This window comes from Topomyia yanbarensis, chromosome 1, assembly GCF_030247195.1.
Source record: "Topomyia yanbarensis strain Yona2022 chromosome 1, ASM3024719v1, whole genome shotgun sequence".
NCBI lineage: Eukaryota > Metazoa > Arthropoda > Insecta > Diptera > Culicidae > Topomyia > Topomyia yanbarensis.
The window spans coordinates 170566628-170585187 of record NC_080670.1 but is presented as its reverse complement, the minus strand read 5'-3'; the positions used below and the strand labels follow the sequence as shown (position 1 = coordinate 170585187).

Below are 18560 nucleotides of genomic sequence, written 5' to 3'. Positions count from 1 at the left end.
TTAGTTGGGGCGAAATTCTTGCAGGGCGACAGTTCCGATGAGTCACCAGTAGCTGGGGCACTTTTTCCGTCCGTCGCTATTGCCAACTGCTTTCCTTCGGTGGACTGGCTGCTTGCTAGTGCTTGAACGAATACGAATGATGAGAAAAACCGAACGACCAATATTCATATATGAACACACGAGAAAGCACTACTATCGCTCGTTTTCGTGCCATTCCTTTCCGTTTGGCTACCAATACTAGCATAACCAAAACGAATATTCTGTCGTTCCATCGCCTTCAATCTAGTGGCCAGTGCTAGCAAACTTGCATGTTCAGTTTTTCAATAACAACATTCCAACAATATTTTCAAAGAATGTTGCAGATTTGAAAAGAAGGAAGGAGAAGATTTTCACAAATTTAAATTCTTTTGTTTTATTTGTTAGCGCTGATAAAGGCTATTTAGTTTGCTACTAGCAAGGAGCTGCACAAACAAATCGATTTATGCAGTTAATCAACGGAGGCTGCCAAAAAGTTCGAATAAAAGCATGCGACTAGTGTACTTTGCATGTTCTATATTTTATCAATACTAGAGAGGATCAATAAAATAATTCAAATTGTTATAGCGACATGCAATTGTGGCAACACTGGCCATGAGATGGTGGGGGAACACGCACATTCGTTTTAGTTATGATGGTAGTAGCAGCAGAAAAGAATGGAAAAGCAGTGCACGAAAACGAGCGAGAGAAGATAATTTAAATTCTCTTTCTTTCTTTCCACACATCGTATTTCTTATATTGCTTTCTGAAAATTATTTGTTATACACCATAAAATGTAAATTTCAGTTTAACTCTTATTAGAACACAATTAATTGGTCCTGTAAAGAACCGTTTATTGTTTTATTGCGGGAGCATAATTCAGACGCACTCCCCGCGGACACGGTGAGCTAAAAAGCACTATTTTGCATTCTCGAACAAACCGACCAAGTAGGCATCGTTGGCTTCTCGGGGCATCATTACGACTGAGCTTTGTAAGCGTAGCTCGACTTTGCAGTCCTGCACAATCTCACGACCCAGACGCTGGAACGATAGCCTACTCTGTTGCCCTTTAGTTGGGGCGAAATTCTTGCAGGGCGACAGTTCCGATGAGTCACCAGTAGCTGGGGCACTTTTTCCGTCCGTCGCTATTGCCAACTGCTTTCCTTCGGTGGACTGGCTGCTTGCTAGTGCTTGAACGAATACGAATGATGAGAAAAACCGAACGACCAATATTCATATACGAGAAAGCACTACTATCGCTCTCTCGCTCGTTTTCGTGCCATTCCTGCGCCTTTCCTTTCCGTTCGGCTACCAATACTAGCATAACCAAAACGAATATTCTGTCTTTCCATCGCCTTCAATCTAGTGGCCAATGCTAGCAAACTTGCATGTTCAGTTTTTCAATAACAACATTCCAACAATATTTTCAAAGAATGTTGCAGATTTGAAAAGAAGGAAGGAGAAGATTTTCACAAATTTAAATTCTTTTGTTTTATTTGTTAGCGCTGATAAAGGCTATTTAGTTTGCTACTAGCAAGGAGCTGCACAAACAAATCGATTTATGCAGTTAATCAACGGAGGCTGCCAAAAAGTTCGAATAAAAGCATGCGACTAGTGTACTTTGCACGTTCTATATTTTATCAATACTAGAGAGGATCAATAAAATAATTCAAATTGTAATAGCGACATGCAATTGTGGCAACACTGGTCATGAGATGGTGGGGGAACACGCACATTCGTTTTAGTTATGATGGTAGTAGCAGCAGAAAGGAATGGAAAAGCAGTGCACGAAAACGAGCGAGAGGATAATTTAAATTCTCTTTCTTTCTTTCCACACATCGTATTTCTTATATTGCTTTCTGAAAATTATTTGTTATACACCATAAAATGTAAATTTCAGTTTAACTCTTATTAGAACACAATTAATTGGTCCTGTAAAGAACCGTTTATTGTTTTATTGCGGGAGCATAATTCAGACGCACTCCCCGCGGACACGGTGAGCTAGAAAGCACTATTTTGCATTCTCGAACAAACCGACCAAGTAGGCATCGTTGGCTTCTCGGGGCATCATTACGACTGAGCTTTGTAAGCGTAGCTCGACTTTGCAGTCCTGCACAATCTCACGACCCAGACGCTGGAACGATAGCCTACTCTGTTGCCCTTTAGTTGGGGCGAAATTCTTGCAGGGCGACAGTTCCTGATCGGGTTGCGATGAGTCACCAGTAGCTGGGGCACTTTTTCCGCCGTCGTCATCGCCGACTGCTTTTCTTCGGTGGACTGGCTGCTTGCTAGTGCTTGAACGAATACGAATGATGAGAAAAACCGACCGACAGATATTTATATAATCGCGCTAATATGCACTACTATCGCTTTCTCGCTCGTTCTCGTGCCGTGCATGAGCCTTTCCTTTCCGTCCGGCTTCTAATGGCCTAACCAAAGGAATATGCAGTCTTTCCCCCACCAAGTGCTCTCGTCAAGCAACCCAATGCGAATAACCATACGAACAAACATGTAGTGGACCTATATATAAACTTTTCATTATTTTATTGTTCGGTTGGTCTACCATAACGACGGCTCTGTGCGGGATGGGCTGAAAATTTTCACTTTTCCGAGTCGTTTTCGAAAGATTTTTCAAAACACATTTTTTTTGTTATTAGTACATGTTATACATACTTCAAATTTTAATACAGCATAGAGGAACATATTTGCAATAAATTGGTCTAAAAATCAAATCATTCTGTTAAGTATGATAAAAGTTATTAACGTTCAAAATCTGACGCGGCGCCGCAGCCGATATTTTGAAACGGGACCCCTATATTGAAACCTTAAATGTATTCTACATTAAAACAGATCTGGCAAAATCGATTTTATTGTGATATGAAGAAAATGTCGCTTGATGAACGAAAGTTTTCGTAAATTTTACTTATTTAGTGTACATTGCACGAATTCTGTCGTTGAAAACGACATTAATTTTCGAGAATGAAACGAAATGTTTTGTTTGTTTTAACAAACGTCTATGTATATTACGAACAAGCTCGTTGGTCTTCCTGAAACCGGCGGAGACGGATACGGCTACTAAATAGCCAGATGGAGACCGTCGTGAACATCAACAATTATCTGACGTATAGCAACAATGACTCCATATTCTACCTCTATTGAAGGCGCTCGTAAATATTATAAAGATATTCGTATATAGCAGCGAACATTTCGTTTGCCGAACGAAGCTGTTTCGTAATAAGCCACCGAAAGTCGTTTCGTGGTTTTCACGAAAAACTCGTAATAAAAAAATTAATGTGTTTCAATAGAACTACAAACGATTCATTATATGTACGAAAAATTCGTATATTTTATGAAAATTATCTGTACGAAACTAATCCATAGCGATTTACGAATATATTCTATCAGTGTGTCGATAAGTTGGATGAAACACAAGATTCTGCGTTCAAACAAAAACTGTTCTGTCGGATGTGAGTCCGAAAATATCAGAGAATTTGTTGCATTTTTCCAAGCACAATAGGGATCTTTAATTTGGAAAAATTGTGTCAGTTTTTCATATGTATTGATAGCGGGTGTCCTTACGAGTACACTCATATCATTCTTAAACCTTAATTATTCTTTTATGATTTTTAAATTTAAAAAAACCAAATTAAATTCAACCAGCAAACTGACAGTTGTCCTACTAAATGACGTATCTGCAAATATCTCGTTCGCCTCATTGTTAACCGGGACAGCACCCCACACAGCATGATCTGGTACTTTTTCAATCCGCTAGCAGTCTGCCATCCCAAGTTTTATCTGGAAACTATGGTAAACCTGATATGGCAACCTATAGTGTCGTGCAAGTCGCATGGGTTTTGATGTGTTATTGTCCTAAAAGGAAACAAACTAAAAAATGTTTTTTTCAATAGCTTCGGACCAAAAAATTTAAAAAGGACTGAGATATTAACTCACGGTACTAATCTGCATCAGAATATGCCTTAACCCGCACACTCCTAAAGATCCCTATTGCAGTATTCTGTTCAAAGCACTGACTGGACATTGCAAACTCAATAATCACATTGCTACTATTCCGCATGCTGAGTATTATTCGTGTGATCTTTGTGAATACGATTACGGAACTTCATATCATTTGTTATTTAGCTGCCCAGCAGTAATGCAATTGCGTATCCTGATTTTTGGTTCTCCATACATAGACTGAATCAAACGCTTCTTCAATGTCCAGAAAAACTGATGTCATTCGTTGACGTTTGGCGCAAGCGACATCCATCTCCGTTGCGCGCAACGCCAGAGAGTCGTTTGTTTCCCGAAATCTGAACCGTGTTTCCGAGAGTAGCTGGTTTGCTTCAGCCCACTAATCAAGTCGACGCAGAATCATTTTCTCTATAAGTTTTCCTATGCAGGATAACATTGAAATTGGTCAATACGAATGATGCTCTGTAGTTGGTTTACCGGGCTTCTGGATTGCGAACACTTTAACTTGTCTTCACTAATTTAGAAGAATGTTTTGTTCCAGGAAACTGTTGATCCTATCCAGCCCCGGAGCATTATTATTGCACGATAGTGTAGGGCTTTAGAGAAATCCACCATCGACAACGAGAACTCAGGGTCATTTGAAGTATCTCGGAAGAATTCTTGTGCGGGGACCTGTGTGACTCAGCTGTTTGCAATTAGTGCAGCTCGTGATTTTTGGCACATACGTGCGGACCGACAGTCGAAGCGTGTCTAAAAGTACCTTATTTGGTAGGGCAGCACCTTCAAATGTCAGTAGAAATGATTTTCGAAGGGATTGCATCGCCTGTGCCTGATACTTAGTTCAACTGTAACCAGTATCTTAACTTGCGGAATGTTTTGAACTTTAAAAATGCCAACACCATTCATTACGTCGGCGGCAGTTAATGATTCTTCCCTTAAAACGCCATCTACTTCGATGACGTTAGCCGGAATGTACACGCGATATTCAATATTAAGGCAGCAGTAGGGTTTTAGCCCATCATAAATCCGGGTTGTGTTTAAATCGCTACTACACTTTCTTCTCTTGATTAAATTTGTGGAGCATATGTACGTTTACTGAAGAAAGATCATACCTATCTAGGCTACAATTTTTTTCGTTCGAGAATTCAGCTAATTCTGCAAGGTAGCATTTGTTAAAAATCCGTCGTAGTTTTCAATTTCCAAACCTTCGTAGCTCATTTTTGTGTGTGTTTGATCGGTTTGCTCATTCGTTTGACAGGGAACGACTGAGCAACTGAAATCGATCAAAGCAAACACAATTGGAAAAAGTAATTTGTTTACTCTTGAATTTGGAAAATTTAAAAAAAAATAGTATCGTGAAAATTTTGGATAACGATTACTAGAACTTGTTGTTCTCACTTTTGGAATCCCGTAAATCTCGAGTGCCTGTTGCGGTTGAGGATGACTAAAGTTTAGGTATGCATATATTTTGACGTTGTCCAAGTACCCGAATAATACCGTTTAGTTTTAGATTTCATGTAGTACTAATCAATTCCGATAGCTACAATAGCTTAGTTTTATTTCCAGCTGTGATATCAAACAACGGACTACGAATGGTCAAAAACACATTCATAAATGACAGAAGAGTTGTGGTAAATATCATAACACAATATGATCTGTACTTATACGGATTTATTTTTCAGCTGTAGCTTTTATTACCTGATAAATGATGACTGCTGGACTATTTTGCTAACTATAACAATGCGACGGAATCTGTTATGTACTGGATAACGTCACCTTTAGATAAAATTTCTTTTTAAAATACTACCCAAAAGCCCTGTCATCAATTAACTTCGAGCCTACATCAACGACATTTTTACAAATAGAATGTTGTATTGACAAAATTATAGCATAAATCGTTCTCACTACATTGCACATGAATAATCTACCCTACGTATTGTGTATTACAACGGATTGTTTCAGAGCGAATGTAATTTGAAATTGACCAAATTGTACAACATCAGCAAAACCATACGGGACTAATTTTTGATCGCAGTTCGTTGTAATACTGAAATTATTGCCTAAACCACATTTTGTTAGGCCAACTAATTAGCAACGATCATCAGCAATATTTTAAATTTTACCAATTATTGCCTACAACCAGTTAAATCCGTTAATAATTGTCTTCTGTTGTTGATACAAAACTGCAAGAAAGGTCAAGTATGATAGAACATCCAAAGTTGGATTTATAGATAAAATAGTATTTTCATATTCAATTCTCTAGTTCCCATCATCATTTATGTAAGCACAGTTAATAATATGAAATTTGAGTTACAATTAGTAATACTAGTCTGTTATAATCGAAGTTTTACGGTAATGGAAAAGTACCTTAAAAACTAAAAGAGAATGAACTTTTTTTCAGCAATTGAATAAAAAATCATACCGAGTTTAGCAAACTAATTGTGTTATAGTTTGTGCAATTGCACTACAGTGTTCTAGAATTTGCAGTGTACATCATTGAGTTGATAGTATTTGATGTGCCACATTATAGAATTTCAAAAAAATCATATTCCGTAATTCTCAGAGTCGGTCAAAAATAGTCACACCTATATGCTAAAAGTTGTTGAAAATTTTACTGTTCATTATGACTTAACGAACTTGAATGGTTTTTTGTGATAAACTATCGGTTCTTTTCGAACTTTCTTTTAGAACTTTTAGAACCTAACCTGGTGTAAATAAACATGTTTTGTTTATATTTTAATATTTGGAAACTTTCTGAAAGTGATGAATTGATGTCATGCTAATTTCGTTTTTACATCTGAGTAAGAGTGGATTGACAATTTCGAGCGAACTAACAGTGGTCCCGATTCGTAAACTTAGCGTTAGTACGGACCTTTCGATCAGCTAGGTAAAACAGAATAATGGGAAGGCTCACCACGCTCAACACATCGCTCACACCTAAATACACCATAAAACGTAAAATATTTTCATGGTACTGCATTTTGGCGACAATCTTTTTTCCCTGCTCAACGAGTTTTTGAAATCGTTGATCATGAGAGAACTCACGACAGAATTTGATGCAATCGAAAATGCAGTCGTCTAGACTCATACTGGTTGGCTAGTTTCCGTATTTTTCTGCTGAGAAATCGAGCTTTCTCCGAAACATTATCTGGTGGTCCGGCAAATGTATGTCCAGATGGAATACCCATGTATTGATTCTTCCAAACAATTCACAAACCTAAAAGGAATACATTTAAAATTAAATTGTATGATTTGCCTACAAATCGAAAGTTTGTTTCCATATTTCGCCATCGCTTGCGGTATCCAAGGTGAAATAAAAAAAACAAACTCCCATTTTGAATCGAGCGGTGGGTACTTCGACGGAAATAGATCAGTTAATAAATTGAGCAACTTTAAAAAACTCGAGGGGCCAAATCCCTCCTGCCGCCTTAAAGCGTGGATCATTAACTATTGTGTTGGCTTGCTTCCGCTCTGAGAGCACGATGCGAAATCTATTCACGTTGACCTTAAAAATTTCGCGCGCCAGCGAAATTGACAGTCAGGCTCTCACTAATTTAGGAGATCCTCAAGGATTTTCCTTTTGACCAGAAATAAACCACTAATTTTTGCAGCCAGTATTAATATTGCATCGGTTAGATTAAGCAAGGGAGTGACGTAATAATCTATGTTATAAAGGGGGGGACTTATTTTTCTGCTGTTCACGCCATGCCAGCAGCATGGCGCGAAGAACCGAAATCACCGATGCGAACGCCACCGCTCCGGCGATTTGTGCAAGCCGGATAATATCACCATCACTGCGTCGCCAACGAAGTCATCTTCACTGCGACAACCGATAATCCCCGAAGCACACAACGCACGTTATAGACCAGCACAAATCACTCCCGAAATCGCGTGGAAAATTTCACTCGTACATTGACCTGAAAGGGAAAAAACTGCCGAGCACCGAATAAACCCAGACCCTGATATATCACGTCTATCACGTCCGAGATCTACCGAAGGAATGATCGTACGTAATATGACATGTGTCACTTCTATAGTCAGGATATCAGCCATTTTGTAATAATTTGGGTCTATTATCAGGGATGCCAGTTTGTATTTTTTGAAATCTGAGCCTAGCTATTGAGACGTTTTAGCTTTCGCGCGTGGCAAAAATTGTGCGCGAGGTCGAAAATTTGGAAATCTGTGCTAGTCTGTACAGTTTTAAAACTCTGTGCAGTACATTGAAAATCTGTGAAACACAGATTAATTTGTGCGCCTGGCATCCCTGTCAGTGACTTTTCAGCCATATACGGAACAGTCGTTCTTCTCTTTCAGAAAGAATTTGAAAAGATGTTGATCGATTGAATGCTATCGACAGGCCTCGTCTTCGATCAGAATAATATATAATATATAAGCGATAAACAAATCATTGAAAAGTTTGATTCTTTACTCAAATATTCAGCCTTGCTAAACTTATATAGTTTTCATTATACATGATTGACGAATTAAAATTATTTTATTAGCAAACTTGCACTGATTATGATGCCAACACTGCGAAACACGATGAGAATTGGCCTGTGGTAACTAAAATAGTAGCACATAAGTCAAATTTGAAGACGTCAAATTGGCTCCACGCTGGCTCCACACGCTTATCCTCAGCTACTCATTGCAACTAAAACGCTTTTACTCAAAAATGAGTAAAATTTGTTTGAAAGTTCAATATGATGTCTGATCGAAGTAGGTCATCTCCATCCAACATCGGTACTACATCATTCCAAATAGCCTTGCCTACTTTTACTCATTTTTGACAAGGTACGGTTTTTTTCACAAATGAGTAGATTTGACGCGTTTCTGACAAAAACCGTACCTTTTCAAAAATGAGTAAAAGTAGGTGAGAGTAGTCGGAATGATGTAGTACCGATGTCGGATGGAGATGACCTACTTCGATCAGACATCATATTGAACTATCAAACAAATTTTACTTATTTTTGAGTAAAAGCGTTTTAGTTGCAATGAGTAGCTGAGGATAAGCGTGCAGATATCGTATGACATACTTCTGACACATGACAAGACACCTAGTAATACGATTTCAGGTCTTGTTTAAATTATCTTGTACATATTTTAGATTGACGATGAACATCAACGGTTTATCTTTGGACCAGGGATGCGGACGGTACCGGTAAACTACACTTTTTCCGGTACATTTACATTTTCACAAGCCGTACAGCCCGCTACAGCGACGCATCACTTCTGCTCTTGCCAGAACGGTAGCCAAACCGAGTACACTTTTCTGTACAGCAGTACAATACATTTTTGTTTTACTGCTGTCCTCCGACTGCTCCGTGAGAGTGTGTCGTAGTAAAGTTTGTTCTCTCGCTTGGTACACTTTTCTCTGCATAGTCAAAGGGAGAGGCCCGCACACGAAAGCGTAGATGCCGGTCGTGGCGTAAATGAAACGCATTCTTTGTCGTCGTTTGTGTTTAAAAATATTGATTAGATTAAAAATATTAAAAAGTGTAAAATAAGGAAAGAGAAGCTGTACCGCTCGCGTCTGGTGGCTGTACTGGGGGCAGTATTGTTTTTGTCATGTTCCTGCTTTGCTTACAGGCTGCCGTACAGCGCTGGGCGTCCTGCACTAGCGAACGACAGCAGAGTCGTATGAGAAAGGAGAATGTAGGCAGAAAAATTACAGCCGTAGAAAAGGTAGGCATTTTGCATTCTTGCTTTGGACATCTTCCGGAACGAAATATTATTATATTGCGTCATCGACAACTAAATTACTTGTCAACACTGAACTTTAACAGCTTCCTATTTCAATCGTAGCACTGCGTAGCACCATGGGCTCTACCGAATCAAAACCGATATTAAGATTGCACAAACCCGAAGCGAAAGCAACTATATGTTACTCGAGAATTGAAACATAAAACCGATTCGAGTTAGCATTCACACAAAAAGCACATTTCATTTGAAGTGTATTTTTTTATTTCATATTTATGGGACATACTTTTTTTTTCATAAAACGTTTATTTGACACGGCATTTGCAAAAGCTTTTTTACGCCGGGGTTTTTGTTTACATAACATGTTACAAAGGTTCTTAAGACTATCACGTTATAAAAAAAATCACTTTCTGATGCTAACACTGAGGATAATCATCATTTTGAATGTTTTTAATTATACTCTATTTTCTTGAATTTCATTGTAAACCTATTGATAGTTTTTCTGTAATCTTTGTTTATTTTTTTTCTTTGTTTATATCGTTTTATCTAACTTAACTAACTGCGAAGAAATCTAAATTGTTTGTGGGTAGCAAGGGAAAAAAAAACTAGAAACATTGTGGGGATAATTATATTTGAATATTTATTGTTTTCAGGAAATGATAAATATGGCTCATGTATGTAAGATCTCGTAAAGCGAGGATATCACGAACAGGTACATAGGGTGGTTTTCTTCTGGCTCGTAAGGAGTCTATTAATTGGGATCTGGCTTCACGATATTCAGTGCAAGACCAAACAACATGTTCAATGTCTTCGTAACCCTCTCTGCAAGCACATTGATTATCTTCTGCGATCCCAATACGGCGAAGATGCGCATTCAACGTATAATGGTTGGACATGAGTCTAGACATCACACGAATGAAGTTTCGACTTACATCCAACCCTTTGAACCATGCCTTCGTTGATACTTTAGGGATAATTGAGTGCAACCACCGTCCCAGATCTCCATTGTCCCATGATGTTTGCCAACTAGTAAGCGTCCTCTGACGAGAAGCGCTATAAAATTCATTGAAGGCAATAGGTCTTTCATAGATGTCACCGTCCAGCGCCCCTATTTTGGCTAAATTATCTGCTTTTTCATTACCCGGTATGGAGCAATGAGCGGGAATCCACACTAAGGTAATTTGATAAGATTTATTTGTTAATTTAGTTAAGTATTCTCGTATCTTCTTCAAAAAGAACGGAGCGTGATTATCAAGCTTTAATGAGCGTAGTGCCTTAATTGTGCTGAGGCTATCTGTGAGGATGAAATAATGGCTCGGAAGTAAAGTATCAATGATTTCCAGACTATAGTGAACTGCTGCTAGTTCGGCTGTATAAACGGAGGCAGGTTCAGCAAGCTTGAAAGAGATCGAGGTGTTATTGTTGAAAATACCGAACCCAGTGGCCTCATTGATTCGTGACCCATCAGTGTAGAACATTTTATGGCAGTCAATGTGTTGGTATTTACTTATGAATATTTTAGGGATCTCCAGAGAGCGCTGGTGATCTGGAATTCCACGAATTTCCTCTTGCATGGACGTGTCGAAAAATAAAGTGGAATCGGGAGTATCTAGTATATTAACACATGTCAGAACATAACTAGAAGGCGTTATTTCTTGTGACATGTGATTGAAGTACACTGTCATGAATCTGGTTTGGGATTGAAGCTCGACAAGTCTTTCGAAATTTTCAATTACAAGTGGATTCATAACCTCACATCGTATAAGTAAACGAGAGGAGAGATCCCAGAATCGATCTTTTAAGGGAAGAACTCCCGCTAGAACTTCAAGACTCATCGTATGTGTCGATTGCATGGAACCTAAGGCGATTCGTAAACAACGATACTGTATTCGTTCCAATTTAATAATGTGAGTGTTTGCAACTGAACGGAAACAGAAGCACCCATATTCCATTACTGAAAGTATCGTTGTTTGATACAATCTTATCACGTCACTTGGATGAGCACCCCACCAAGATCCGGTTATTGTTCGGAGAAAATTTATCCTTTGTTGGCACTTCTTTATCAGATACCTAATGTGGCCTCCCCATGTACCTTTAGAATCGAACCAAATTCCGAGATATTTAAAGGTCATGACTTGGGCTATCGTTCTACCAACCAACTGAAGCTGAAGCTGAGCTGGATCACGCTTCCTTGAAAAAACAACCAACTCTGTTTTCTCCGTAGAGAAATCGATGCCTAACTTCAAAGCCCAACTTGATAAATTATCCAAACTATCTTGCAGTGGTTGTTGTAAATTTATGGCTTTTGGTCCTGTAACAGAAACCACGCCATCATCTGCAAGTTGCCTTAGAGTGCATGGGCTGACAATACAATTATCAATGTCATTCACGTAAAAATTGTAGAGAAGGGGGCTTAAACAAGAACCTTGTGGGAGGCCCATGTAACTTATTCTGAATGTTGCCAAATCGCCATATGAAAAATGCATGTGCTTTTCTGACAATAAGTTGTATAAATAATTATTTAATATTGGTGAAAGACCACATTGATGTAGTTTCTCTGAGAGAACATCAATGGAAACAGAGTCGAATGCTCCTTTTATGTCTAAGAACACAGACGCCATTTGTTCTTTTTTTGCGTAAGCTAGTTGGATTTCTGACGAAAGTAGCGCCAGACAATCATTCGTTCCCTTTCCCCTCCGAAAACCAAACTGGGTATCTGATAGCAAGCCGTTCGCCTCAACCCAATTGTCGAGACGTCGTAGGATAATTTTTTCCAACAATTTCCTGATACAGGATAGCATTGCAATCGGTCTATACGAGTTATGGTCGGAGGCTGGTTTTCCCGGTTTTGGAATGGCGATAACTCTCACTTGTCTCCAGTCGTGCGGGACTATGTTCTGTTCAAGAAGCTTATTGAATAAATTCAACAAGCGTCTTTTTGCTAGGTCAGGCAGATTCTTCACCAAGTTGAATTTAATTCTGTCTGGACCCGGAGCATTATTGTTGCATGAGAGGAGTGCAATTGAAAATTCCATCATTGTCAAAGGCGAATCTATGGAATCGTTACTTGTGGGAGCATCGCGAATGATTTTCTGCGCAGGAGCAGAATCTGGACAAACTTTCTTGGCAAAATTAAATATCCAGCGATTCGAAAAATCTTCGCTTTCATTAGTTACGTTTCGATTCCTCATTCTTCTGGCTGTGTTCCAAAGAGTACTCATTGATGTTTCTCTTGACAAGCCATCAACGAAACGTCTCCAATAACTAGACTTTTTGGCATGACGGAGACTGTCAAATTTGTTTTGTAAAATCGAATAATTTTCAAAGTTTGCACGTGTACACCCTTTCCGTTTCATAATTTCTTTGTAAGCAACTTGTTTAGCTTCATATGCATCCGAGCACTCTTTGTCCCACCAGGGATTAGGAGGCCGGCTGTTCATTATCATGCCAGGATTGCATTTCGTTTGGGTTTGTTCTGCTGCTTCAATAATCAAACCCGCTAGAAATTCATATTCTTCGGTAGGTGGTAGCTCTTCCGTCGAAACAAGAGAAGTGGAAATTAAAGATTGGTATTTTTTCCAATCAATATTTCGTGTCAAGTCAAAAGGGACATTGATTGAATTCGTGAGGCCTAATTCACTGTTAATTGAAATAACGACTGGCAAATGATCGCTACCGTGAGGATCAGGTACAACCTTCCACGTGCAATCTAACCGAAGTGATGTCGAGCATAGAGATAGATCTAATGCACTTGGTCGTGCGGGTGGTCTGGGAATGCGTGTTGCTTCGCCTGTATTTAAAACTGTCATATTGAGCTCGTCACAAACATTGTATATCAAAGAGGATCGATTATCATTGAAGAGGGAACCCCACAATACTCCGTGCGAGTTGAAGTCTCCCAGTATCAGCCGCGGAGCAGCCATGGATTCCACTACCTCAAAAATCTGACGTTGTCCAATTTGAGCTTTGGGGGGTATATATATAGAAGCGATAGACATGTCTTTGCCTTTAATATTCGTTTGGACAGCTACAGCCTCAATGCCCGCAAACAAGGGGATGTTAATTCTATAGAAAGGATAGCACTTTTTAATTCCTAGAAGCACTCCTCCATATGGGGTGTCTCGGTCTAGGCGAATAATGTTGAAATCATTCAAGTTGAAATTGATGTTTGAGGTAAGCCATGTTTCACATAAAGCAAAAGCATCGCATTTCAAATTATGCAGCAAAATTTTTAAGGAATCAATTTTAGGTATGATACTTCTGCAATTCCACTGTAAAACAGTGATGGAATCTTTCATTGGAGGAGGTGAATTACCCATTGAAAGATACAATCGCTGCAAGGATGGGCCATTGAGCAATCAGCTGCTCTAAAAATGTTCTAATTGTTGGGAGGAACGCTGAAAGTATACTTTTTAGTGGTTCAGAAATATTGAATGCTTTGAAAATCCAATCAACAATTTCAGAAAATTTCAATAAACCTATCCCCGGTTGAGGCTCGGAGGAAGTTGAAGTTTTATTATTTCCAGTAATGGTGTTCTGTTTGGATTGTACAAAACCGGGAGGGACTGGTTTCGGTATTGCATCGGAATTCTTTAGCTTTGGCCGCAATTTATTTGTTGGAGGAGAAATTTTAAGGCCCTTGCTTGGCAGTTTGGGAAAAGAGGATTGTTTTCTTTTCCTGGATCCTCTAGGTAAAACAAATGATGTACCTTCGGACGCTTCGTCAGAGTCAGACTCTTTCGGCAATAGAATAGCGTATCTGTTTTCTGGGACCGTGGGTTCAGGAGTAGCATTTTTCAGTATTTCTGCATAAGAGCGCTTAGATCTCTCCTTCAAGGATCGTTTAATTTTCTCCTCCCGCAATTTATATATGGGACATGCAAGGAGCTCGTGTGAAGTTTCTCCGCAATGTAAACATTTTTCTAAGTTTTTATTGCATGTATCCTCTTGATGAGGCCCCCCACATTTGCCACACCGTACCTTATTGGAACAGTAAGTGGCTGTGTGGCCCAGCTGTTTACAATTGAGGCAATTCATCACACGAGGGATGAAAAGGCGAACGGGGAGACGAATTTTATTAATGAGAACATGGCTAGGCAAAGCAGACCCAGCGAAAGTTACACGAAATGAATAGGATGGTCGGTAAACTTTTTTCTCTTCTTCAATTGACACTGAGTACAATTGCTTAACATCGAGTATTTTTACTTTATTAAGCAAGGTGTTCTTGAAACAACCTTCACCATGCTTAAGTATATCCTCGGCAGTGAGGCTGGGTTCGGAGATGACTCCATCGCATTCTATATCGCGCGAAAGTATATAAACTTTATATTCACGCGTGAAGAGTTCGCAGGCTACTATCTCGTTAGCTTGTCTAATGTTATCAATGCTAACTCGAAGTTTATCTTTATTTACTTTCACGATCTCTGTTACAGCCGAAAATCGTGAAGTCAGATCCCGTGCAATTTGCACAAGGTTTAATGGCTTTCCTTTCCGCCTGAAGAAAACCTGCCAAGGTCCAGAAGACCCTTGGGGGTATAATTTTATTCTAAGGGGAGGTGAGGGAGGGGGATCAGAAGAATTTTGCTCTTGTGAAATGGAGGATTCCATCTCACTATCCTCCATCTCGCCTACCATACACAGTAAGTAAATTAAATACTAACACTAGCAAAATTATATTAAAATCTACCTGTCCTTCGAAGAGTTGCAGATTCTCGCTGTCTCCCTCTATCACGCTCGGGTTGAACACAGCGCAACCACCACTACCAAGATGGAGCCGCTGTTTACCTGTGGGTCCAGGGGTATTTCCTTACTATGCAGCGTGGCTAGGTACACAAATACACAAAAGCCCGTTTCTGCACTAGCACAGATGAATAAGTGATGATGATGAAGCGAGACGCTTCACCAACAAGATGCAGCTCTGTCTCACTTAGCGCCGACTGTATGCAGCGTAACCACTACCACCACCAAGGTGGGGCCGCCGCTTACCTGTGGGTCCAGAGGTATTCCCCTGCTACGCAGCGTGGCTAGGTACACAAATACTCAAAATCCCGTATCTGCACTAATACGGATGAATGAATGATGATGAAGCGAGCCGCTTCACCAACCAGATGCAGCTCTGTCTCACTCCGTCGCAAGCGCCGGTTGTATGCAGCGCAACCACTACTACCACCAAGGTGGGGCGCCGCTTACCTGAGACTTCGTTGCCTTCGCACCAACACTCGCTTATCGCGTGGTACCACCACCAAACGACCGCTCTCGCAGCCAACAATCCTGCCTGTCTCCGCACCAACACGGCATCAAATACTGACACAGTACACAAACTTCTAGCCTATTCACGGCTTGCACAGCCTTGGTTGCTACAACCAATCAGCAAACACAACCTTTCAAGACGAAGGCTAAAACTGTTATGTTGATGGGACATACTGTAAAACAAAATGTTTGGTGCCGACAATTATTGAGCCGATCCATTACTTGGAAGGTCAAACTTTTCAACAAAATCCAGCGCTTTCCGATATCTTGAAGTTGAGAGAAAAAAGTTTTGTCACTTCGATCCATTTGTCCTTCGTGCTCGTTCTTTGTCGGGCGGAAAATTACTGTTACACCTTTCATGCGACATCCAGCTTTCCAGCGCTCAGCTCGTCGGTGTTCACTTGAATAAACATTTCGCACCTTGTATCCAACAGAGCCATCCCCCCAAATTATGCTAGCACAATACGATTTTCCAGAAATACGCGGCATTGGCTCGAGGTGTACTTGCGTAGTACAACATGTGTATGTACCTGTACATCGAATATGTATTAGGTAAACATGCCAATACAAGTAGACCCTCCGTCTAGCATGCGAACGCAAGACAATCACAATTTGGTACGCATCATCCAAGTTATCTGGAATTTGCTTCGTCGTGGCACTTTTTCCACTTCTATACCGGGCATATCTTTTCAATCGGAAGCCATCTCAAGGAGAAGGGGAGTTTTTTCCTCCGAAAAGCAACAGCCGTCTGGAGAAAGTTTTGTGTGACTGATCAGCAAAAAAAAAAGATTTTTTGGCTAATATAGAAACTTTTCGATGATTTTTCGAGAGCAGAATATAAACTTATCTAGTTGTGTAGGTGGCTGGATGTTACTGGCTCGAATCCAGAGATGCCAGGTACTTTTTTCAAATGTCTGCAATAATAATTTTAAAAGTCTGGGAAAACAAAAAATGTCAGGAAAGCTAGTGTAACCAAAAGCCTTTATATTCAAAAAACTGTAAATATCTGCAACCAAACTAAAAAAATGCAAATATCTGCGTCATCGAAAAAATCTGCAGCTATGCGAATTTTCAGAGATGCCGCTCGAATCAAAACTTGTCGAAAGTAAACAAAGTTCATTTCATATCGTCAACCTGAAGCCCAGGTGTTAGAATCGTTTGAACTCAACGGGGTGCTGGAGCGTTGCCAGAAAATTTTAATTTCCAGATTAAATTTTAACTTCCCAGTTAAGCTCAGCCGGAATGCTGGCTGGTTCTAATTCGTATTCCGGCTCCGGTAACACAACCGATTCTAGTTAGAATGTTTAAGGGGTACCATTTCGATGCGGCTTAGCCGCATAACCGAGGCCTAGGAACCGAAGCGTCGCACAGCCGCTGAGGATCCGCCGGGCGATGTGGCCACCGACCCGCCGTCGAAGCAAGCGAACCTGCGATCCACTCGTTTGCCCGGCTTACTCAAACATAGGGGCTATCCCTAGTTTAAGTCAGCACGGACAGCACGCGCAAAAGCGATGTGGCGTAGCCACATTGGATGCTGGACACAAAATAAAATTGGCAACGCTAGCAAAATGTAAACACAAATGAACACTCCGGATGAACCTATCGTCAATTGACATTTCGAAGAGTTTTGATTCGAGCCAATAATATGGGCCCTGTCCGTTTTGACGTTTGAATTGGGAGGCAAACAAACCGCTTATGGGCTTAAGGGGAAGGCGGTAGTATAAAAATGAGAGATCTCAGTGTGTCTATTTTAAACGTTAATATTTAATATCTTCATATGGTAGCATAGGCTGTAATGCAAACTAGTTTCAGAATTAATTCATCTATTCAGATATCTCACGTTTAAAATACGCACACTGAGATCTCTAATTTTTATTCTACCGCCCTCCCCTTAAGCCCAGAAGCGGTTTGTTTTCCTTCCAATTCTCCGAGTAAACGATTTGTTTTCCTCCCAATTCAAACGTCAAAACGGCTAAATACCAACGCAGCTGGATAAGTCAATTTCATTCAAAATGCACGTCATTAGCAAAACATATCCACCGATCACGATACGATACACTTTCAAAATATTATCGGAGTCATTCAAAGTGCTACCATCGGAAGCGGTTGCCAAAATACTAGTTTTGAAATCATAAGAAAGACAGTGTCGCCGTTATCGCTGATTTTTACTATTCATCTCTTTCCCTATACTTTCTGGAACAACTAAGTTTTACTGAATTGACAGCTGAGCTCGAAACAGTTTTCGAAATGGTTGACATAGAAAAAACAGATGGTTATAACTCTAATTTGGGATAAACTGGTTTAGTCGTGAAACAGTGGGATTATATTTAAAAATGGCGGAGATATCCAGTCATTCAAAGCGAAATCGAACATATTTTTTTTATTGAAGTGAATCATTATTTTGAAAACGAAACATTTTTCATGTCGACCAATCCAACCACACCTCCTATTTGTGGCAGATCTGGAAAAGTTGCTAAGATCTCTTCATATTTTCGGGTGTTGTGAGTACAGCATAGGAGAAAAGAGTTGATTCTTTTCGAAAGAAAAAGAAAGGAATTTAGATAGACACAACCCAGCTGGAATGGCAAATGACACACATCACAATGGATCCGGCTGCTTCTGCAGCT

General features: G+C 39.9%; 1 protein-coding gene across 1 annotated transcript in view; it reads left to right on the top strand.

The window, feature by feature from the left end:
* LOC131681153 (uncharacterized) overlaps positions 1-18560 on the top strand; it is a 1013105-nt gene that overhangs the window by 709366 nt on the left and 285179 nt on the right. The window lies entirely within an intron of this gene.